Source organism: Pan troglodytes, chromosome 20, assembly GCF_028858775.2.
Source record: "Pan troglodytes isolate AG18354 chromosome 20, NHGRI_mPanTro3-v2.0_pri, whole genome shotgun sequence".
Classification (NCBI taxonomy): Eukaryota; Metazoa; Chordata; class Mammalia; order Primates; family Hominidae; genus Pan; species Pan troglodytes.
The window spans coordinates 57,462,900-57,488,174 of record NC_072418.2 but is presented as its reverse complement, the minus strand read 5'-3'; the positions used below and the strand labels follow the sequence as shown (position 1 = coordinate 57,488,174).

The following is a 25,275-nucleotide window of genomic DNA, read 5'->3' as shown; positions in this document are numbered from 1 at the left end:
ACCTCATTCTGTATCCTTTTGGGTCACTCTCAGAATCACAGGACAGTATCTCATTTCGAGGATTTCCATGTGTCTCTCCACATTTGTGTGTAAGGACCTTATTGGAAGCTATTTCAGCCAAAGCTTGATGCGTCTGACAGTCGCTGGGGAAAAAGAAACTCCCAGAAATGGGGACTAGAAAGCCATACACATATTGGCGAGTATCTCCTGTTTTGGCGGGAAGTTCTGGATGGTGATCTGCACATTATCAGAGATCCTGGTGTGGACCTGTCCATATTACCTGCTGTAGTGGTGTCCGCGATGCATGCCGATTTCAGAAATTCCTTTCCTTCTCTCTTTCATAAGGGAACCCTATTCCCTTAAACTTGGTTCCCAAATCAGTTACCTGCACTCATATCCTTGTCTTAAGTCCTGCTTTCAGAGTAACCTGTGCTAGGCAAGGACTGGAAAATGCCAGGAGGTTTTTCGATGTCATCACCCCTTTTCTAACCGCTCAACATGCCTTGCCTTTACCAGTCCTGGACTTCTTGTATTTTGCTTCTTTTTTTTTTTTTTTTTGTGACAAGGTGACACTCTGTCATCCAGGCTGGAGTGCAGTGGTGCAATCTTGGCTTACTGCAACCTCGGCCTCCTGGGTTCAAGCAATTCTCCTAACTCAGCCTCCCGAGTAGCTGAGAGCTGAGATTATAGGCAGCTGCCACCACACCCGGCTAATTTTTGTATTTTTAGTAGAGATGGGGTTTCACCATGTTGGCCAGGCTGGTTTCGAACTCCTGACCTCAGGTGATCTGCCCGCCTTGGCCTCCCAAAGTGCTGGGATTACAGGCGTGAGCCACCGCGCCCGGCCTCATTTTGCTTTTGTATTCGTGCACTCACCACTCAGTAAATCTTATCCATCCTCACTTAAAAAACATTTAAACATGTCAACCTGTGGCCATCCCAGGACACAAGAGATAAAGGCAAGCAAAGCAGATATATTGGATTCACAGTAACACAGACTTCATTTCAAATTACCTCCCCTCCTAGAAAATCTAGCATCCTAGCAAAAATTAAGTTGATAAAATCACTATGCAAAAAGTTTAGAGATAGGACCAGTTCCGGGAAGGAAAGATTTAACGCAATAGGACAGGATAAAAGAAATACCCACTGGGTCCTGCACTCACCACCTGGGTGCAATAGTTCCATGTAGCAAACCTGAGCATGTATCCTCATATCTAAAATAAAAGTTGAAGTTCAAAAAATAAAGAAGAAAAAGAGAAAGCAATTGAGATGGAGGGTGGTGAAGAAGCTGAAGGAGAGGTCAGATGGTGATGATGAATTGGTATTATCTGAATGAAGGGATGCCTGGGGGCGGAGAAAGAAGCATTGCAGGAGGTCCTGGTCATAGGTATTCAAATGGGTGGATCCTAATGCCTTACAAGAAGTAAAAAGACCACAAGAGTCGTTCATTCATTTCCAAGTATATTTCACTCTAGAGTCAAGCTTTTGTGAGATACTGAAAACAGGACTTAGTTGGAGTGAATCATAAATTTCCATCTTAACTTGGGGTCACGGGTGTTCTGTGATTCATAAGAACCCATGTTTCATTGTTTCATTTTCTTTTTTTTTATTGTTATACTTCAAGTTCTGGGATACATGTGCAGAACGTGCAGGTTTGTTACATAGGTATACACGTGCCATGGTATTTTGCTGCACCCATCAACCTGTTGTCTACATTAGGTATTTCTTCTAATGCTATCCCTCCCTCAGACCCCCAGCCCATGACAGGTGCCAGTGTGCGATTTTCCCCTCTTTGTGTCCATGTGTTCTCATTGCTCAACTCCCACCTATGAGTGAGGACACGCGGTGTTTGGTTTTCTGTTCTTGTGTTAGTTTGCAGAGAATGATGGTTTTCAGCTTCATCTGTGTCCCTGCAAAGGACATGAACTCATCCTTTTTTGTGGCTGCATAGTATTCCATGGTGTATATGTGCCACATTTTCTTTATCCAGTCTATCATTGATGGGCATTTGGGTTGGCATATTTGATTTTATCCAGGGTTCTACAGATGCCAAGGAAGGGGTGCAGCTCTACTTAAGTTTACCTCTTGGTCTCCCCTTGGGACCTCCTCTGACTGTGCCATGCCTGAAACACCAACCCCTCTGTCACCACCAGGATCGATTGCAACTGCTCCATGCACATGAGACTACTGCATAGTCTGGGAGTGGTTGGCCTGGGGACAGTGGGATTGGAAGGCCATGGAGGGTAGGAGAGCTCACAGTCCACACAGCAGCCAGAAGGGAGGATATTTCAACATTCTCAAATAAATAGATATGATATCTCATGTCAACAGAAGGAAGAACAAAAAACATATAATCATAGGCAGGTGCAGTGGCTCACGCCTGCAATCCCAGCACTTTGGGAGATTGAGATGGGTGGATCACTTGAGGTCAGGAGATCGAGATCAGCCTGGCCAACATGGTGAAACCCCATCTCTCTCAAAAATGCAAAATATTAACTGGGTGTGGTGGTGTGCACCGGTAGTCCAGCTACTCGGGAGGCTGAGACAGGAGAATCTCTTGAACCCGGGAGGCGGAAGTTGCAGTGAGCCAAGATCGCGCCACTGCACTCCTGCCTGGGTGACGGAGGGACCCTCTGTCTAAAAAAAAAAAAAATTATATGATCATCACAATAGATGTTAAAAAAACATTTGACAAAATTCAACATCCCTTCATCATTAAAACTATCAACAAATTAGGCCTAGAAGAAACACACCTCAACAAAAAATCCCCAGATAATTCCATTAACAAGTGTGCAAAGCATCTGAATAGTTGCTTCTCAAAAGAAAATGTACAGATGGCCAACAGCTATATAAAACACTAATCATCGGCCAAGCGCGGTGGCTCACACCTGTAATCCCAGCACTTTGAGAGGCCAAAGCAGGTGGATCACTTGAACCCAGGAGTTCAAGACCAGCCTGGGCAACATGGTGAAACCTCATCTCTACCAAAAATACAAAAAAAGAAAAAAAAAAGCTGGGCGCGGTGGCATACACCTGTAGTCCCATCTACTGAGGAGGCTGAGGCAGGAGGCTCACTTGAACCCAGTAGGCAGAGGTTGCAGTGAGCCAAGATCACACTACTGCACTCCAGTCTGGGTGACAGAGCGAGACTTCATCTCAAAACACAAACAAACAAACAAAAACCCACAATCATCACTGGCATCAAATCGAAACCACAATGAGTATCATCTTATTTCAGTTAAAATGTCTATTATCAAAGAAACATATAAAAACATGCTGGGCTGGGCACAGTGGTTCACGCCTGTAATCTCAGCACTTTGGGAGGCCGAGGCAGGCGGATCACGAGGTCAGGAGTTTGAGACCAGCCTGGCCAACATGTTGAAACCGCGTCTCTACTAAAAAGACAAAAATTAGCCGGGCATGGTGGCGCTCCCCTGTAATCAGGAGGCTCCTGCTACTCGGGAGGCTGAGGGAAGAGAATCGCTTGCACCCAGGAGCTGGAGGTTGCAGTGAGCTGAGATGGCACCACTGCATTCCAGCCTGGGCGACAGAGTGAGACTCCATCTAAACAAACAAACAAATAAATAAATAGATCAATAAAATAAAATAAAAACATGCTGGTGAGGATGTGCTGACAAAATAACTCTTAGACACTGTTGGTGGGAATATAAATTAGTACAGCCATTATGGAAAACATGGAGATTCCGGCCGGGCGCAGAGGCTCACACCTGTAATCCCAGCACTTTGGGAGGCCGAGGCGGGTGGATCACGAGGTCAGGAGATAGAGACCATCCTGGCTAACATGGTGAAACCCCATCTCTACTAAAAATACAAAAAATTAGCCGGGCGTGGTGGCGGGCACCTGTAGTCCCAGCTACTCGGGAGGCTGAGGCAGGAGAATGGTGTGAACCCCAGGGGGCACAGCCTACAATGAGCCGAGATCACGCCACTGCACTCCAGCCTGGGCAACAGTGAGACTCTGTCTCAAAAAAAGAAAAAAAAAAAAACATGGAGATTCCTCAAGATACTGAAACTGCAATTATCGTAAAATCCAGTGAGTTCACTACTGGATATTCATGCAAAGGAAAAAAATCTCAGGACATCACAAGAGTCCCTGACCCGGTGTGTTTATTGCAGCACTCTTCACAAGTCAGCATACGGAATCAACCTAAGTGTCCATCAGTGGATAAAAGGGTAAAGAAAATGTGGTATGTATACACAATGGAAGAGGGGTCATCCATAAAAAAGAATGAAATCCTGACATTTACAGCAACATAGTTGGAACTGGAGGTCATTATGGTCAGTGAAATAAACCAGGAACAGAAAGACAAATCTTGAATGTTCTCACTCATACGTGGGAGCTAAAGAAGTGGATTCCTAAACAGAGAGAGTAGACTGGTTGGCCGGGTGTGGTGGCTTGTGCCTGTAATCCCAGTGATTTGGGAGGCCAAGGCAGGTGGATCACTTGAGGTCAGGAGTTCCAGACCAGCCTGGCCAATGTGGCAAAACCCCTTCTCTACGAAACATACAAAAATTAGTTGGGCGTGGTGGTGTGCACTGTGGTCCTAGCTACTCAGGAGTCTGAGGCAGGAGGATTGCTTGAGCCCTGGAGGGTTGAAGCTGCAGTGAGCCATGATTGTGTCACTGCATTCCAGCTTGGGCAACAGAGCAATACCTTGTCTCAAAAGAGAAAAAAAAAGGCCGGGCGTGGTGGCTCACGCCTGTAATCCCAGCACTTTGGGAGGCTGAGGTGGGTGGATCACTTGAGGTCAAGAGTTCGAGACCATCCTGGCCAACATGGTGAAACCCTCTCTTTAGCCAGGCGTGGTGGCATGCATCTGTAATCCCAGCTACTCAGGAGGCTGAGGCAGGCGAATTGCTTGAACCCAGGAGGCAAAGGTTGTAGTGAGCCAAGATCACGCCACTGCATTCCATCCTGGGTGACACAGCGAGACTCTGTCTCAAAAAAAAAAAAAATGTGTAGACTGGTGGTTACTAGAGCTGGAAAGGGTGGGAGATAAGGAGATGTTAGTTACGGAGTATAGAAATACAGCTGGATAGGAGAAATAACTTTGAGTATTTGACAGTACAGTAGGGAAAGTATAGTTAACAATAATATATTGTATATTTCAAAACAACTAGAATAAAAGAATTGTAATGCTCCCCAACACAAAGAAAAGATAAATATTTGAGGTGATGGATATTCTAATTACCCTGATTTTATTATTACCCATTGCATACAAGTATCAAAATACCGTAAGTACCCCAAACCTATATACAACTATTATATATGGATAAAAATAAATAAATGGAACTCTGGCACCAAATTTAAGGCATAATGTGTACAAATCCAGGGGATCTATTTAGGGCACTGGTTGTCCTGAGTGTGCTAATTTGATTGTGGCAATCATTACACAGTGTATACGTATATCAAATCATCATGTTGTACACCTCAATATATACAATCTTGGTTGATTAAATCATTTTAAGGATAAAAAAGGATTTTTAAAAAAGATAAAAAGGAAAACACTGAACTTCTCTGTGGCTCTCCTTTTTCCCTGCTCAGCTTTGAATAACTGTGAAGGCAAAGACTGGATGCAGGTGACCTGTGCACCCCAGGACCTGGCGTGGGGTTGCCAGACTTTAGGTCTTTAGGATTATTTGTTGATGTACAAAGGAAAGCATGGCCCAGAGAACTGGGCTCTGCTCTCAGTTGCATAAATATGGCCCATTCTTAAGGTCAGCAATTAAGCTCCAGGAAGATCCCTAGAGTCAGCTGAGCAGAAAATTACAACAAAGTCTCTGGGGCAATTGGGGATTTCCAGGAGACATAGGAGCAGCTGGGGACTGCGTCAGTGATAATGAAATCAGCTGGGTGGATGTAGCCGGGTCTCTAGAAACAGCCAGCGGATGTAGCCGGGTCTCTGGAAACAGCCAGGTGGATGTAGCCAGGTCTCTAGAAACAGCTAGGTGCATGTAGCTGGGTCTCTGCAAACAGGCAGGCAGCTATGGGGGATTGGGGGTGGTCACTGGAAACAGCTAGATGACTGTAGCTGACTCTTTAGTAACAGCCGAATGTAACTGGGTCTCTGGAAAGTCACCTTGAGGACTGAGCTGGGAGATGGGAGGTGCCTCGTGGGAGCTTATGTCATGGGTAGAGGAGCACAGTTTATTGCCTGGCAGGGCGACGTGTGGGAATAGATTCCCCGGCCTCTCTCTCCTCTCACCCTCTGCTCTCCTGACAGTGCCTCCCATGGCTGAACTCAACCATACACTAGACACAAGAAGATGTTGGTGATGCAATCCATAGAGTCAGCCTCCAGGGCACAGACAAGGTGGGAAAGGACAGAGGGTGTATTAGGAGAGGCCAGAACTTCCAGTGGGAACTGCTGCCACTGAACCGAGAAACCTAAATGTAAGGGGAGTACTTGGATCCCAGAGTGGCAGGACTCAAGTGTCAGAAGTCAGTCGACAAAGGTGAGAATCTGGCGTGTTGAATTGGGTGTGGTGATCATAATGGACAGCAGAATCAGGGCAGTAATCAGAATAGACTGTCTCATGCAGCCCTTTAGTGTTGTCTAGTTGACCGCAGCGTTCTAAGACGTGAAATAGATAGGAAACTTACTTCATCCTTACTTGATTTGTATAAGCAGAACATTTCTTGGCAAAGAGAACAAGAATCTAATTAAAATCATAAAATAGACAGTTACAGTCTCTTAATCAAATTACTAGAATTTCACCAGTTTATAGACCCAGAACCCCTTGAATTAAAGGGAAGACCAGGTATCCTTGAAGGCGCTGCCCCGGTATATACTACAAAAAGTTAAACAATTATATTTCTCTCAGCTTCCCTTAAATGGACCTATGGCCTTTATCATGGTAGCTGTGCGCTGGGTAAAGGAAATGATCAGATATTTTGGGTGCAACTAGACACTGGCTCTGAGCTAACACCAACTTCAGAAGACCCAAAACATCATGGTGACCCTCCAGTCAGATTAGAAGCTTAGGGAGGTCAGGTAGTCAATGAAGCTTTAGCTCAGATTTGTCTCCTATTGAATTTTCTTGGCCACCAAATGCATCCTGTGGCTTTATTCCTAGCTCTGGAATGTATAATTGGATTAGACATACTCAACAACTATCAAAATCCCCACAAGTGGGGAAAAAAATAGGACAAGCTGTGGGGCATAGGTAAGACTACTGAATGTGTTGATGTTTGCGTAGTATTCAGCTAGTAATTGCTCCATAGGATGAGCTGATTGAGTTATTGTTGAGTTTTTTTTAAAAATATTCTTTTTCTTGTATAAAACGACATTTAAAAATCCACTCTGTTACAAGTATGCAGGTTTCTTTTCTGTTATTTTATTACGGTATTTTAATTGAAAAATAATAATTGTATATATTTATTGGGTACCATGAGATGCTTTGATATATGTTTACCTTTGCAATCCGGCCAAAGGCATGCCCATGGTAAGTGTGTTATTGTTTATTTTAAATGTGCACAAAAATTAATTCAAATGAGACACTGTCTCCCCCTAGTGGTTCTCAAGTAATTTTCCGTTTTAATCTGAATAGGGAGAGCATCTAACTTTCTAAGAGGGGTGGAGACAACCAAGTCCCAGCGCACAGAAGACTCAGAGGTCTCCTGACATGTGTGAGTGCGTTCATGTTTGTGCATGTGTGTGCATGTGTGAATGTGTGAGTACATGAGCATATGTGTGTTAGTGCATAAGTGGGATTAGCTCTCTGTCTTCACCCATCCATGCATCCCCTCAGACAGCTTAATTGATCCCTGATCATATGCTCCATCTTGGAGGCCTAAGATGAGCAAGTTCAGGGGATCTTATGTACAGCGTAGCTGGTGATGGATGCGCTGATTCATTTGATCGTGGCTATTACTTCACAATGTATATGTATATCAAATTATCACCTTGTGCATCTTGAATAGATGCAATCACTGCCAATGAAATCCTTAAAAAAATACTGACACCTCCTCTGTAGCTCTTGTTAACCCCATGTAACCTTGAACAACATGAAGGCAGAGATTGGGTCCAAGTGATCTGTACACCCCAGAACATGACACAGGACTGCCAGATGTGAGGTCTTTAGACTATTAATTGGTGCGTGAAGTAAAGCATGACCCAGAGGACTGGTCTCAGCTCTCATATCCATATGTATAGCTCATTCTCAAGGTCAACAACTAAACTCTAGGAGAATGTTCAGGATCAGCTGAGTAGACCATTGCTGGGGCAGCTGGGGGGATTTACAGAAGACATTTGGAAACTGCAGGGGGATGCAACATTGTTAATGGAATCAGCTGGGATGGCTATAGCTGAGACTCAGCAAACAGCCAGGAGACTGGAGCTGGGTGTCTTGAAACAGAGAAGTGACAGCAGCTGGATCACTGGAAACAACCAGGTGACTGGAACTAGGTGTCTGGAAACAGCCAGGTGATTGCAGCTGGGTTTCTAGAAGTAGCTGCAATGCCACCTCTTTGAGGTGCTGGTCAGTTGTGGAAGGAATCACCTGGTTAATGAACTTTCTAAATGTTGACTAGAGAACTTTGGGCTCCACCTCTTATCTCCAGAACAGTTGACTGGTTTTGCAGACCAGGATGATTCCAAGGGGAAGCCCTCCAGATGGCTTCTTGAGGCTTTTCCAAGCATGACTTCCTCAGGCGCAGGGGGCAGTGGTCCCGGAGTCAGTGCCTGCCAAGGGCTGTGTATGCGCTAGACCCAGCCATGGGCACCGTGGACTCTGGGGACACAGCCTGGGCTGTCCTCCAAGTGAAGGCCTGGTGAGCATACATCCAGCTGAGCATACGTCACCTCCGGGGGCCCCCTGCAGCAGGGGTCTGAGGACAGAGACCCACGGTGAGGTAGGGGAGATGAGGGTGAGGGTAGGGGGTCTATGAGGGTGGCCCATTGGAGGTGAGAAGAAAATATTTGCTCAATATTACTATACTCTGCACTTCTTATTTATGGTTTAAAAAATCTTAATGAATTAGGAATAGAATGAAACATCATAAACATGTTAAAGGATGCCCAGCAACAAACCAATAGCAAATATTATATTTAATGATGAAGCTTAGATCAATTTCCACTAAAATATGAACAAAACAAGGCTTAATGCTCTTTCCACTTTTATTCCATTTTCTACTGAGGCATCCTAACTGATGTAATAATATCAGTAAAAGTAAATAAAAATAAGATATATGAGGGCTAGAGAGATTTTTTCATTACTTGTAGGCAGTAAGATTCTCTAAATAGAAAATTCAAAGTCCATTAGGATTTATAAGAAAATAAAAACAAATCCAAATCAATGACATTTCTATACAGCAGGGGTAGTAGTTAGAGAATCGAATGGCCCCAAACTCCTGGCCTCAAGCAATCCTCCCACCTTGGCTTCTCAAAGAGCTGGGACTAACAGTCACTGTGGAGAGCAGTTTGAGGATATCTCAAATAACTAGGAATGGAACTACCATTTGACCCAGGAGTCCTATTACTGGGTATATATCCAGGGAAAATAAATCATTCTACTCAAGAACACACACACTTGGATGATCATTGCAGCACTATTGACAATAGAAAAGACATGGAATCAACCTCGTTGCCCATCAACAGTGAACCGAATAAAGAAAATGTGTCCATATACACCATGGAATACTACACAGCCATAAAAAAGAATTAACTCATGTCCTTTGCAGCAACATGGATGCAGCTGGAGGCCATTATCTTACATAAACTAATGTAGAAACTGAACACCAAATACCACATATTCTCACTTATAAGTGGGAGCTAAATATTAGGTACACATCTTCCCATAAAGATGGCAACGGTAGACGCTGGGGACCACTGAGGGTGGAGAGGAGGGGGATGGGGCTGAAAAACTGCCTGTTGGGTACCATGCTCCCTACCTGGGTGAGGGGTTCAGTCTTACTCCAGACCTCAATGCCACACAATATTCCTTGGTAACAAACCTACACATGTACCCCCAATTCTAAAATAAAAAATGGAAATAGTAAAAGAAGTGTATAGGCCAGGCGCGGTGGCTCACGCCTGTAATCCCAGCACTTTGGGAGGCCGAGGCAGGCGGATCACAATGTCAGGAGATCGAGACCATCCTGGCTAACACGGTGAAACCCTGTCTCTACTAAAAATACAAAAAATTAGCTGGGTGTGGTGTCGGGCACCTGTAGTCCCAGCTACTCTGGAGGCTGAGGCAGGAGAATGGCGTGAACCTGGGAGGCAGAGCTTGCAGTGAGCCGAGATCGCACCACTGCACTCCAGCCTGGGCGACAGAGCGAGACTCGGTCAAAAAAAAAAAAAAAAAAAAAAAGAAAGAAAACAAGTGTATGAAGATGTGGGCAAATGAGAGGGATGAAGCACCCCAGGAAGCCACTGCCACTCCCAAGATGGGAGGTCAAGGGGTGGAGAGAGCTCTGTGTGGGAGATGGGAGGTGCCTCGTGGGAGCTGATGTCATGGGTAGAGGAGCTCAGTTGCTGACAAACCACAGCCTGGCAGGATGTATGTGTGGGAATAGATTCCCTGGCCTCTCTCTCCTCTCACCCTCTGCTCTCCTGACAGTGCCTCCCATGGTTGAACTCAGACACTAAAGGCAAGGAGACATTGATGATGCAATCCATAGAGTCAGCCTCCAGGGCACAGACAAGGCGGGAAAGGACAGAGGGTATATTAGGAGTTCAGCACTTTGGGAGGCCGAGGTGGGCTGATTACGAGGTTAGGAGTTCAAGACCAGCCTGGCCAACATGGTGAAACCCCGTCTCTACTAAAAACACAAAAAATTAGCTGGGCGTGGTGGCGTATACCTGTAATCCCAGCTACTTGGGAGGCTGAGGCAGGAGAATCACTTGAACCTGGGAGGTGGAGGTTGCAGTGAGCCAAGATCGCGCCATTGCACTCCAGCCTGGGTGACAGAGTGAGACTCTATCTCAAAACAAACAAACAAACAAAACCAGAGTGACCTGTGGGGAAACAGCAGTGCCCTCAATGTGGGGGCAAAGCATCAGGAGAGACTGGGACTGCACGTCTGAGCCAGGGAGGAGAACAGAGCAAATCACAGGCAAAGAGAGAAGAAGCCCAGCTGGGCCAGAGTGCATGGAAATAAGAGAGGAGGGGACAGATGTGAGCAGTGCTAAGAAGGCAGAACACATGGTCGGACCTGATTAATGTTGATTGTGGGGTGAAAGAGAGAGAGAAGTGATAATGGTTCTTAAAGCTCTGGCTTGGCTAACTTAGTGCACTTTATCTGTTAGCTCCTGTCTTTTGTGTGTTTTTACTACTCTTTCTCATTTTAAATTACAGTAAAAAAAAAAATAAAATTTACCATATTTACTCTTTCTAACTCTACAGTGCAGTATTGTGAAGTGGTTTGACATTGCTGTGCAACCATCACCATCACCATCCCCAAAGTATTTTCTTTCCAATTGAAGCTTTATATTCAGTAAACACCAACTCTCAGTTTCCAGGCCCCAAGCCTCTGTTAACCGTGATTCTACTTCCTGAGTCTGTGAGTTTGACCAATCTAGGTAGCTCGTATAGATAGAATCTTAGCAATATTTGCAATATTTGTCCTTTATGAGACTGGCTTATTTCACTTAGCATAATATCTTCAAGGCTCTCCATATTATAGTGTATGTCAGTCACAATTTCATTTCTTTGAGAGACTGAACAGTATTTCCTAGTTTGTATAACATTTGTTTATCCATTTATCCATCTTTGGGTTGTTTCTACTTTTTTGTTAATGTGAATAACGCTGTTATGAACATGAGTATATGAGCATCCTTTTAAATCCTTGCTTTAATTTTCCCAGAAATTGCCAGGTCATATGGTAATTCTATGTTAAATCTTCTGAGGAACTGACATACGTTTGGGTAATTTTTACACCATGTTCATTTTTTGAGAGCCTAAGAAGCAATATGAGGCTATGGTTATTATCATTTTTATTCAATACTGAGTCCCAAAGTCCTTGCATATTAACTGGCATAATGTATGATCCAACAAATATTGTGAGGAGAAGTGATTAAATAAAGGACGCAATTGTCTAGAGGGAACTTAGAGCCCAGAGACCACACTTGGAGCATTTGTCTTCCTTGTCCAGCAGACAGTGCAGAACTGTGAGACTTGGGTGTCACTGACAATGAACCCAAAGGGGCTGAATGTCAGGAATCCTGCAGACACCAGGAAAGAGATGCTTCTCAGCCAATGGCTTGGGTTCTGAATCCAGGTTACTCACAGTGATAAAATACCAGCTAGACCATGAGAGGAGACAAACATGCTCACCAGGACGAGGATGGTGTGTGTGGCTCTAGTTTCATGAGATTTTCAGGGGGAGAGGCCGTGGCTGCGAATGCATTGGACTGTCTGCTTGTGTCTATATAAGAAGAGGATCACGGAGCTGCTGGTGTAGTCCATGAGGGCCAAAGACATACCATCCACAAGGGAGAAAATAACTGCATTTACTAAGAATAGCAATCATCCTAGAATGGGTGAGGAGAGTACCTATACATTTATTCCATACTCACGTTTTTGCTCTTCATTGGGCCAGTTACATGCATTGCAATATGGGTATTTGCCACAATTTGCAAGATCCAGCAGAGGGGGCAGCAGAAAACAATGCACTTTGTGGACCTAATTCGGAGTTCCATCCTCCCAGAGATACTGAGGTGAAGCTTCATGGCCTGGAAGCCACTGGGGAGACAGGCGGTGCTGAGGGAAACCCCTCTGGCCACTCTGTGTATAGATAGAAGACAAGTTTCATCCAGCCTCGTCCAGGAAGGATTTCATTCCAAAAGCTGCCATTGTCTGGGGGATTCGTTTAGAGAAAAGAACCAGGTTGTTGGCTAAGACCAGCTGGCTGAGAATCAGGTCTCTGGGTCTCAATATCTGTGAAGTGATAAAAGTAAAGCTAAAAAAGTAAAGGAGTGAAGAATTTCCAAGGATTCCAGCAGCGGTCTGAGTGAGAAAGACAATACCCTGATTTAAGTTAACAGAAACCGATCCATCCATTATAGAAATGGTATCACATTTCCTCAAAATGTTAAAAATTGAACTATAAGACACCAGATTTCAACTTCCGGATAATTATCCAAAAGAACTCAAATCAAGATCTTGAAGAGATATCCACACTGATGAATTCACTGCACCAGTATTCACAATAGCCGAGGTAAATAAATGACGTAAATGCCCACTGATGGAGGAACGGATTAAGATAACATAGTATAATAAATATAAAGTTTTATTCAGTCTTGAAAAAGAAGAAAATCAGATCATTTGCGATAGCAGGATTGGACCCAAATGACATTATGCTAAGTGAAATGAATCCAACTCTTAATAGATAAATATCTTATAATCTCACATAATTGTGGAATGTAAAATAGTGAAATTCATAGAAGCTGAGAGTAGAATGGTGGTTAGCAGGGGCTGGAAATGGGAAAAATAAGATGTTGGTCAAAGGATACAAAGTTTCAATTCTCCGAAATGAATAATTCTGGAAAGCTAATGTATGGAATGAAAACTATAGGTAACAATACTGTATTGTACACTTAAAATTAGCTGAGAGTAGATCCTAAGTATTTTCACTGCACACACACATGCACACAGAAATAATAACTAACTGAGGTGATTAATATATTAATTATCTTGATGTTGGAATTTGATTTTATTTGAATCAGAGGAAGCTAGAGACGTAAAAAAGAAAATTGGGTTATTCTCATTGCATCCATAAAATGCCTTTTCTTCAGAGACTTATTATCTCAAGGGAATACAAACATTAAGAGCAACTTTCAGAATACAGAGATATTACGTGCCGAATTATTATTTGTAACACCACCACGACTGGATCCCACCCAGTGTCAATTAAAGAGAGACTGAATAAACCCCTGGGCGTCCCCACAATGGAGCACTGAGCAGCTGTGGATGTGAGGATGTTCATTTTACAGCTGACCCTGACGATTATGGGAGGCAGGAATGAGAACAGCAACAAAATACTCTGAACATCATGTGCAATTAGGTTTACGATGAGCTAGAGGTAAATAGTATATTGTTATGTTTGTGTGTGTGTCTATCTTTTTCTACTTAAAAAATTAAATAATACCTCAAAACCTTTAAAAGTGGATACTTGTGAGGGAGAGAGGAAACAGCACAAAAGAGACAAGATGGGCCGGGTGCAGTGGCTCATGCCTGTAATCCCAGCACTTTGGGAGGCCGAGGCGGGAGGATCACCTGAGGTCAGGAATTCAAGACTAGCCTGGGCAACATGGCAAAACCCCATCTCTACTAAAAAAAACAAAATTAGCCAGGTGTGGTGGCGCTCGCCTGTAATCCCAGCTACTCGGGAGGCTGAGGCAGGAGAATCGCTTGTACCCAGGAGGCGAAGGTTGCAGTGAGCCGAGATCGTGCCATTGCACTCCAGCCTGCGCAACAAAAGTGAAACTCCTTTTTTTTAAAAAAAAAAAAAAAAGAGAGAGAGACAAGATGAAACTAGACTCATCTTATTGTGTATTGTTTGTTGTTTTGTTTTGAAAATATATGCATATTTTCTTGAATATATCTGATACGAAAATATTTTCAGGTATAACTAATAAACTTAACACAAACCTAAACAGGAAAAAAGTGAATCTAACTTCATAACAAATTAAGGCTTTACTAAGCAAGAGAAATTATTTCCACTGAATTTTAAGCGAATTTATTTGGTTATATGTTTTATACATAACATATATTATGCTGTATATCTTATCGTATTATAAATTTATAATTTTAAAAATAAATTGCATAGTATGTTGTATAACATATTCTATAATAATTTATAATAATGATTAAAATAACTAGATAATTTTGTCTATATATAGTAAACATATGACTATATCATCAAACATTTAATATTAAAAATATATGCAGTCAAAATTTTAAATTTCTCCCTGAAGAAATAGCTCAATTCACATTTAAAACAGTTAATGTAGGAGATGATTTTAGAACCCCTTATTGTACAAGAAAGCAAAAGAAGTTATCAAATACCATCTAATTCCTGTAACCAGAACAGAAAAACTATCATGAAGGATTCCAGACAGCAAAGGGTGGGATATTTATAGTATCAAAAAATATGTGTAATGGATTAAAACTAATGAACATATGCAAACCCTATGTGTTTACTACTGCTAAAAATAAAACAAGCAAACTAATGACACTTCACATTTGAGTAATAGTAAATAACCAAATTACTGCATTGAAAAGGTGAAAATGAAAGCAAGAATCAAGATCTCTCTTTTCTGTCCGAAATATTCCTTAGGAAAGTTTCTTTTCTCTGTAGAGGTTTTCCACCTAATAATGACAAAGGCAGGACAGACTTGGATAATCTGTACATTGAGTTTGTAAGCAATAAACATGAATGGCTGCTAAAACCCCTAAATTACAGATCAGTGGTGAATATGAAAATGGGTGGATCCGACTGAAGCTACAACCATGGGGCAGAATTGCAGAGTGGAGAATGCAAGACACAAATAAACGAGTCATTGTGTCTCAGTTCTGACATTTCAAAATAACTTTGTGCTATTATACCTTCAAATCTATATTTTTCCAAAATCATTAATTTTCTTTAGGAAATTATAATTAAAACACAAGGCAAGAGGAGTGACACCATTAATATGGTGGAATACATGATTCTGGCCAACATACCTCCACAGAAACATCAATTTTTACTACCACGCATGAACAGAAATAATTCTTTGAGAATCCAGGAGTCCAGTGGGGATATTCCAGCACCCTGTTTGAATAGCAAATTGAATAATATGTTATTGAAGAGGGCAAAAATAACAGTTAATTTACATGCATCCTCCCTTCCCCAAGGTGGCACTGCTTGTGGGGTCAAGAGAGGCCCTACAGCCTGCAACTCTTCCCACAGGGGAAACTGAGAACAGATTGAGCACCCTCCTTACTCAGTCTCAGGGGAAATTGCCCAAGATACCCACTCCATCCATGTCGCATCTAGATCACTGAAGGCAATGGCATGACTGAATAGTTTGGAGGGGCTACGAGCAGTAGAAGATGCAAGAGCTCACAGCAACCAACACACAGGTCTCAAAAACAGGCTGTAGATCCTACTAACTGACTTGCAAAACTTAACAAAAAACCCATGCATAAATCAAGTGGAATGCCTCACTTGCAGCCCCTAGAACTGGCTGGCATGGTCCTCAGCAATCTGCGTGCTCTCCAAAGATGAGCCCTATGAGACTTTGCAGACAATGAGCATGAGCCCCTACAAAGTGCACACCCTATCCCGGAGACAGCACATAGATAGCAGCAGCAGCTCAACTCTGCCAGATTAAGAAAGGGCACGCAACTCTGTAAAACTTAGGCCACTGGCCTGGGAAGATAAACAGGAGACACCCAGCACCTGGCCTGACTTTGTAGGTTGAAAACAAACAAATAAACAAACAAACAAAAAATAAAATGAAGATTGTACCCACAAAAGGTAACAAGAAAACTGAGGCAAATTATTCGTAAAAATGCTTGAGATATACTCCACAACCTCTAGCTAGTTTGGCTTGTGAAGGTGTTTCTCTTGTCTTTACTAACTGGCTGAGAAAAATGCTTTATTGAATGCAAAGACAACAAAACCAGAATTTTAAAAAGATGAAGAAACAAGAAAACATAACACCATCAAAGAAAAAAAAATGTCAGTGGCTGACCCCAAAGAAATGGAGATGTATAAATTACATGATAAAAATTTCAAAACAATCATCTTTAAGAAGCTCATTTAGTTACAAGAGAATACATATAGACAATTCAGTGTTATCAGAAAAACAATTTATGAACATTATGGAAAGTTAAATAAAAAATAGAAATCATAAACAAGAACACAGTGAACTGAAGAATACAATGATTGGACTAAAAAAATCGATAAAAAGCTTTAATATTCAACTTGACTTAGCAGCAGAATCAGCAAACTTGAAAAATGTTTATTTAAAATTACTCACTCAGAAGAGAGAAATGAAAAAACAGAATGAAAAAAGCCTACATGGTTGAAAATAAATGATGCGGAAAATACAGTCTCTTCAATAAATTATCTCGCGGAAATTGGATATCCATATGCAGAAGAAAAAAATTAAGCCCTCATCTTACACCATTCACAAAAAACAACTCAAAATGGACTAAAGAGTCAAAATAGATTAAAGGCCTAAAACCATAGAACTACTGTAAGAAAATGTGAATAAACTTCTTGATGTTGGTCTTGGCAACGATTTTTTGAGGCAGAGTCTTGCTCTGTCGCCCAGCCTGGAGTGCAGGGGCGTGATCTCAGCTCACTGCAACCTCTGTCTCCCAGGCTCAAGTGATCCTCCCACCTCAGCCTCCCAAGTAGCTGGGACTACAGGTGCGTGCCAACGCGCCCAGCTAATGTTTTGTATTTTTGGTAAAGATGGGGTTTCACCATGTTGCCCAGGCTAGTCTTGAATTCCTGAGCTCAGATGATCCACCTGTCTAGGCCTCCCAAAGTGCTGGGATTACAGGCGTGAGCCACGGTGCCTGGCCTCCACAGGCAGTTTTGACTCATCTAATGTATGTCAAGCATAATACTGGTGTACAAGATTTATTAGAGTAAAAGAAAGAAAGACTACCAAAGATACGTGTGCATGTGTCTTTATAGCAGCATGATTTATAATCCTTTGGGTATATACCCAGTAATGGGATTGCTGGGTCAAATGGTATTTCTAGTTCTAGATCCCTGAGGAATCACCACATTGACTTCCACAATGGTTGAACTATATTGCGGCACTATTCACAGTAGCAAACACTTGGAACCAAGCCAAATGTCCAACAATGATAGACTGGATTAAGAAAATGTGGCACATATACACCATGGAATACTATGCAGCCATAAAAAATGATGAGTTCATGTCCTTTGTAGGGACATGGATGAAATTGGAAACCATCATTCTCAGCAAACTATTGCAAGGACGAAAAACCAAACACCGCATGTTCTCACTCATAGGTGGGACTTGAACAGTGAGAACACATGGACACAGGAAGGGGAACATCACACACGGGGGACTGTTGTGGGGTGGGGGAGGGGGGAGGGATAGCATTAGGAGATATACCTAATGCTAAATGACGAGTTAATGGGAGCAGCACACCAGCGTGGCACATGTATACATATGTAACTAACCTGCACATTGTGCACATGTACCCTAAAACTTAAAGTATAAAAAAAAAAAAAAAAAAAACAACTCCGAGACCTGAGCAGGCAGACACACAAGCAGCTGGACGTCCGCAGATCAGCGGAAGAAGAAGACACTGGCGGCTGAACATCAAGAGGAGCACGTCAGTGCAGGAACACACAGATGGCTGGATGTCGAGAGGAACGCAATGACGGGCACCAGCACACCGCAGGCCACCGACACACCGCAGGCCACCGACTGGCAGAACGACATGGAGCTTGGCTGGGACAGTCAGAGGGGATCCCGGGCCACCAGGGGCCCGACTCCAGGAGAAAACCATCTCTCTTCTGCTGGGAGCTATTTCCACTCAATCAAACCTTGCACTCATTCTCCAAGCCCTCATGTGATCCGGTTCTTCCGGTACACCAAGGCGAGAACCCTGGGATACAGAGAGCTGTCTGTCCTTGCAGGAAGGCAGGGGTCTCATGGAGCTGATACACACAAGTTGCCTATGGAAGGCCAAAACTAAAAGAGCACCCTGTAACATGCGCCCACTGGGGCTTCAGCCGTTGTCATTTTTAATGCGGTGAATTTATTTTTATCTATTTATTTATTTTTAAGTTTCAGTAGTTTTTGGGGAACAGGTGGTGTTTGGTTGCATGCATAAGTTCTTTAGTGGTGATTTTTGAGATTTTGGCACACCTATCACCCGAGCAGTGTACACTGTACCCAACGCGTAGTCTTTTATCCCTCACCCCCTCCCATTGCTCCCCCTGGGTCCCCAGAGTCCATTATATCCTTCTTATGCCTTTACATCCTCATAGGTTAGCTCCCACTTATGAGAACATATGATGATGGTTTTCCATTCCTGAGTTATTTCACTTAGAATAGTGGTCTCCAACTGCCTCCAGGTTGCTGCGAATGCCATTATTTTGTTCCTTTTTATGACTGAAGTATTCAGTCATATATATACACACATATACATGTTTTTTATATGTTTGTTGGCCATTTGTATATCTTCTTTAGAGAATTGTCTAAAGTCAAAAGGGGAATTGGATTTGGAGGGAACAATTTTATGGCTATTTTTCAGTATAATCATCAGGTGAATATAGTGTCTGTTCGGCCAGTATTACTTTAATCCATTACCTGTAGCCAGGAAGGGAGACGTTTATCACAGAGATAGGCACCAACCTGGAATGCTTTCCTCAAAGGTGATTAACTATAGTGTGAACCCTAAATTTCACCGCAGTTTGGTCCTGATTTGGCACAAGATATGCTTTATCCACTGATGTGAAATGTCCAGGTGTTTTTTGTACGGTTTTGTTGCTGAAAGACACAATACCCTCTAATCTAAGGCATCCTCTCCAATCCCACTGAACAATACCCTCTAATCTAAGGCGTCCTCTCCAAATCCCACTGAGGCACAGGAGCGACACTAGGGAGGGGGTCACGGAGCTTCCTGAGAGAGATTCGCCTCCTGAACCCTGGGCAGATCCTCCCCACCTTGGGATCTCTGTGAGCCTCTGGGGTCTTCTATTCAGTCAGGACCAAGTTGTGAGGCGGGATTCCTTCCAGGCTACAGTCTCCCCTCTCCCTCTTTCAATTTCATCAAGACAGATCAGATGTTTGCGGGTGGGAGTCATGGCATCTCCTCCCACAGCCCCCGGCTGTGCAGATGGACGAAGCCACAGTTCCTGGATGGAGTAAATCTACTGGGAGCCTGGGTTCTCCATCATGAGGTTGTCCCGTCATCAGCCCCACAAGAAGGGGAACTGCCCTCTCCGGGAGCTTGACTTTCATTTCCCCAAGGCTGGGGCTGGGGAAGGCACCAGGCTCTCTTCAGATACTTCATACAGAAATGGTATCTCCCTGACCCTTTTCCGTGATTTGCCTCATCTGTCCTCATCTCATCAAGGGTCAGGACATAGAAGCCGATAGACCCAGCACCTTTCTGAGTCTGTCCTGTCCAAGTGAGGGTGACTGGGGGCTTGTTCTTCTTCTCAGAGCCTCCCCGTGGGGTCCCTGTCCCTCCTTCAGCCTGTCCATCAACACAGCATTGCGGGATCCTTACCATGGCATCCAGCCCTGGAGATGCTTCAGGAAAGCTGCAGGTCCATGCTGCAGGACAGGCTCAGATCAGCAGAGACGTATCTCACATCGGGCTGTGAAATTCAAGTTGAGCTGCAATTGGCAATGAGAAAAAAAAAGAAGAAATAAAGAAATGCTGACTCTTCTTTTGTCTTTGGAGTATGGGTTTTATTTCTTCCAGTTTCCTTCTTAGACTTCCCTTCTTTTTTTTCTTCCTATTTTTTTAATAGTGTTCAGGTCCCCCTCCCTTAAAAGTAACCTCTGAGTCATTCCTGCCTCCTCGGCATCCCTCCCACCCCCAGCCCCGCTTCCTTGGGCATTCCCCTGCATCTCAGTCTGCCTTCAAGGTTTTGGGAACAAGTACTTGTCTTGAGCTCTGATTTGGGGGTGGGATAGGGAGTTAATTTTTTCTGAATTGCTCACCTTCACCCCTGCCTGCATGATCTTGGGCAGTAAGTCCCATCTCTGAGCCTCGGTTTCCTCATTTGGAGCTTGTTGTCATAAACCCCCCCTCCTGAGTGGTTTTGGGGACCAGTTGTGCCTGGGTCATGGGAGGGCCTCAGTCATCGTACATTTCCAGACCGGGTTAAGACTTGGGGGTTGAAACATGAGTGGATCCTGGTGTTGGACTGCACAGTCACGGTGAGTGACTTATGTGCTCAACAGCCCACATCTGCTCCTAACATGGGGAAAACCTACTTATAATGTTTCTGAAATATGTAGCCACGGTCCTATGAAGAAAATGAGAAATGAGACTTCCTGTCATAGGCAGGAAACCTTAAGAAGCAGAAGAGGTCAGAGCCGAGTGGCTGCTGGTGACTTGCAAAGTCTGGGGGTCACTAAGGGGGAGGTTTCTGCCTCTGTATGAGACAGAGGAGAACCCCAGGGCCCTCACAGACAGGGAAGGGTTGGGGTTTTGGATGAAAGTGGGAAGTTGTGGCTCCTTCTCCCCTGTGTTTGTGGATGGCACTGGGATATCTCTGCTCATTGACTCAGGTCCATGGTCAGCCCTGAGCCGCCTCCTCCATGTGTGTGAAACAGATTCACTGGAGCGTTGTCACACATGGGCGTCTGTCCCACATGCGAGTCTGAGGCTCACACTGGACCCTCCCTGCTGGTTACAGCCCTGAGCAGACTCATGTGGCACTGGCAGGTGGAACCATCTCCCCTCTTCCAGGCTTAACTCCCAGCACAGCCCTGGTGGAAACCCTCTCTGGAAGATGAGGCATGTGGGGAGCATGTGTCCAAAACTGACAAGGAGGAGGAATTATCCTAATGATCAAAAGTGCTATGATGGGCCGGGCACCGTGGCTCATGCCTGCAGTCCCAGCACTTCGGGAGGTCAAGGCGGGCGGGTCACTTGGGCCCAGGAGTTCAAGACCAGCCTGGGCAACATGGCAAAACCTCATCTCTACAAGAAATACAAAAATTAGCTGGATGTGGTGTCATGAATAATGGCCTCCAGCTCATCCAGGTTGCTGCAAAACTCAATCCCTTGTACATCAGTTGCAAAAATTAAAAATATCTAAGAATATACCTAACCGAGGAGGTGAAAGATCTCTACAAGAAGAACAACAAAATGCTGCTGAAAGAAATCGTAGATGACACAGCAAAATAGAAATATATCCCATGCTCATGGATTGGCAGAATCAATATTGTGAAAATGATCACACTTCCCAAAGCAATATTTAGGTTCAATGCAATTCCCATCAAAATATCAACATCATTTTTTTCACAGAATTAGAAAAAAATCCTAAAATTCATATGGAACCAAAAAGAGGAAGAATACCAAAGCAATCTTAAGCAAAAAGACAAATGTAAATTTAATAAACAGATCCTAGGCTGAATTGTGGGGGTTGTTTTTGCTTTTGTTTTTGTTTTTGTGTGAGACAGAGTCTTGCTCTGTCACTCAGGCTGGAGTGCAGTGGCGCAATCTCTGCTCACTGCAACCTCTGCCTCCCAGGTTCAAGCAATTCTCCTGTCTCAGTCTCCCGAGTAGCTGGGATTACAGGTGCTTGACACCATGCCTGGCTAATTTTTGTATTTTTAGTAAAGACGGGGTTTTGCCATGTTGACCGGGCTGGTCTCAAACTCCTGACCTCAAGTGATCCGCTCGTCTCGGCTTCCCAAAGTGCTGGGATTACAGGCATGAGCCACCGTGCCCGGCCTGAATTGTGGGTTTTTAAATGTTATTTTTATATTATATAATTTTTAACTCATTAAAAAAATACAAGGAAGTCTGGCCTGGAAACAAAAAAAAAATCCTAAAAGTATTTATTTGTAAAAATGCAGATTATTTCCAATGGATTTGCATGCTCACTGGGATTGGACTGTCCAACAGCAAATTCAACACCAGGAGATACTAAAGAAAGGCCTTCAGAAATTCATGGTGAAGACTTCTGTGTTAATCCAAATTATTAAAGACAAAGGCAAACGACCTGTTGGCAGCTTGTCTCACACATTAAACCCAGCATGTCAGGCTTCATCTTGAGGAACGGGGAGGGATTGGCAGTAGACGCCTTAACCATTACATGTACTTTCCCTTCTACATCTTTTCCCTTATGCTTTATTTAATATAATTCAGGACATAGGCACGGGCAAAGACTTCATGAAGAAATCACCAAAAGCAATTGCAACAAAAGCTAAAATTGACAAATGGGATCAAATTAAACTAAAGAGCATCTGCACAGCAAGAGAAACCATTATCAGAGCGAACAGACAAGCTACAGAATGGGAGACAATTTTTGCAATCTGTCCATCTGACAAAGGTCTAACATCCAGAATCCACAAGGAACTTAAACAAATTTACAAGAATAAAACATTAATAAGTGGGCAAAAGGCATGAGCAGACACTTCTCAGAAGACATTCATGTGGCCGGGAAACATGGAAAAAAGCTCAACATCACTGGTCATTAGAGAAATGCAAGTCAAAACCTCAATGGGATACCATCTCACACCAGTTGGAATTGCGATTATCAAAAAGTCAAGGAGAAACAGATGCTGGTGAGGTTGCAGAGAAATAGAAATGCTTTTACACTGTTGGTGGGAATGTAATTAGTTCAACCATTGTGGAAGATGGTGTGGTGATTCCTCAAAGATCTAGAACCAGAAATACCATTTGACCCAGCAATCCCTGGGTATATACCCAAAGGAATATAAATCATTCTATTACAAAGATACATGCATGAATATGTTTTTTGCAACACTATTCATAATAGCAAAGACCTGGAATCAACCCAAATGCCCATCAACGATAGACTGGATAAAGAAAATGTGATACATATACGCCATGGAACACTATGCAGCCATAAAAAGGAACAAGATCATGTCCTTGGCAGGGACATGGATGGAGCTGGAAGCCATTATTCTCAGCAAACCAATGCAGAAACAGAAAAGCAAACACTGCATGCTCTCACTTATAAGTGGGAGCTGAACAGTGAGATCACATGAACACAGGGAGGGGGACAGCACACACTGAGACCTGTTGGAGGAGGGTGAGTCGGGACAGGGAGAGGGTTAGGAACAACAGCCAATGCATGCTGGGCTTAATATCTAGGTGATGGGTTGACAGGTGCAGCAAACCACCATGGCACATGTTTACCTGTGTAACAAACCTGCAGATCCTGCACATGTACCGCAGAACTTAAAATAACAATAAAAATTTTAAAAAATTTACAAATCTTGATACAGAGTGAAAGGGAAAGGAAGGTATTTCCAGAGCCACAATTAAAAAAATTTTTTATTGTTTTCACACTTAGTGAAAGCAGTTCTAAATGCTGTAATTTAATTGGAAGATCAAAGAATCCAAAACATACAATGCGATATCCTCGAGGGAGGAAAAATGGGAAAAACCACACACTGAAACAGACACACACACGCATGCACATGCACCCTCATAGATACATACGTGGGTGAGTACTCAGAATAGAAAAACCACATACTCAAACACACACACACATGTGAACATGCACCCTCATAGATACACACATGAGCACTCAGAATAGAAAAACCACATACTGAAACACACACACACGAACATGCACCCTCATAGATACATACATGGGTGAGTACTCAGAGCTCAGCTAATGTGTAATTAGAGCCCGTTTTCTCTACAGGGAAAGGAGAAATGAATCCTTTTTCAAAAGTATAGAATATTTTTGTAACTTGGCAATTGTGAATAGTGCTGCAATGAGCTTAGGAGTGTGGACGTCTCTTCTGTGGCCAATTTCATTTCTTCTGGGTATACACCCAGCAGTGGGCTTGCTGGATTATATGGTGGCTGCACGTTTAGTTTTTTGAGGAGCTTCCATACTGTTTTCTAAAATGGCTGTGTTAATTTACATATCCACCAATGGTGTGTAAGGATTTTTTCTCCTCATGCTCACCAACACTGATCTTTCACCATTCTGATAATAGGCAATCTAACAGCTGTGAGGTGATATCTCACTGCAAAATTTCACTTTTTACACATATATGTGTATACATGTATATACATATATACATACAATACTCATGCATATATATGTACATACGTATCTGCACATATGTACATATGTATGTATGGATGTTTATGTATGAACACATACATTTGCATATATACATATATGCATATACTTACATACATATAAACTTTAAGAAGCTATAACCTCACATCTGTTAGGATGGTTACTATGAAAAAGAGTAGAGTAACAAGTGTTGCCGAGGATGTAGAAAAAATAGAACCCCTGCCCTCTGCTAGTGGTAATGTAAATGAGTACAATGACCACAAAAATACTACAGATGTTTTTCAGAAGTTAATGATCAGAGCTACCCTATGTTTCAACAATTTCACTGCTGGGTGTGTATCTAAAGGAAATGGAATCAGTACGTTGAAGAGATGCCCGCCCTCCCATGTTCATGACAGCTTTAGCCACCATAACCAAGACATGGAACCCGGCCAAGCGTCCATCAGCAGGCGAATGGATACAGAAAATGAAGCGCTCAGTATAAACACAGCGAAAAACTATTCTGCCTTCTA

The 25,275-nt window shown here is 43.1% G+C and overlaps 1 pseudogene; it reads right to left on the bottom strand.

Moving 5' to 3' along the window:
- Positions 12,073 to 13,026, bottom strand: PANTROV1R-PS285 (vomeronasal 1 receptor panTroV1R-ps285 pseudogene; annotated as a pseudogene).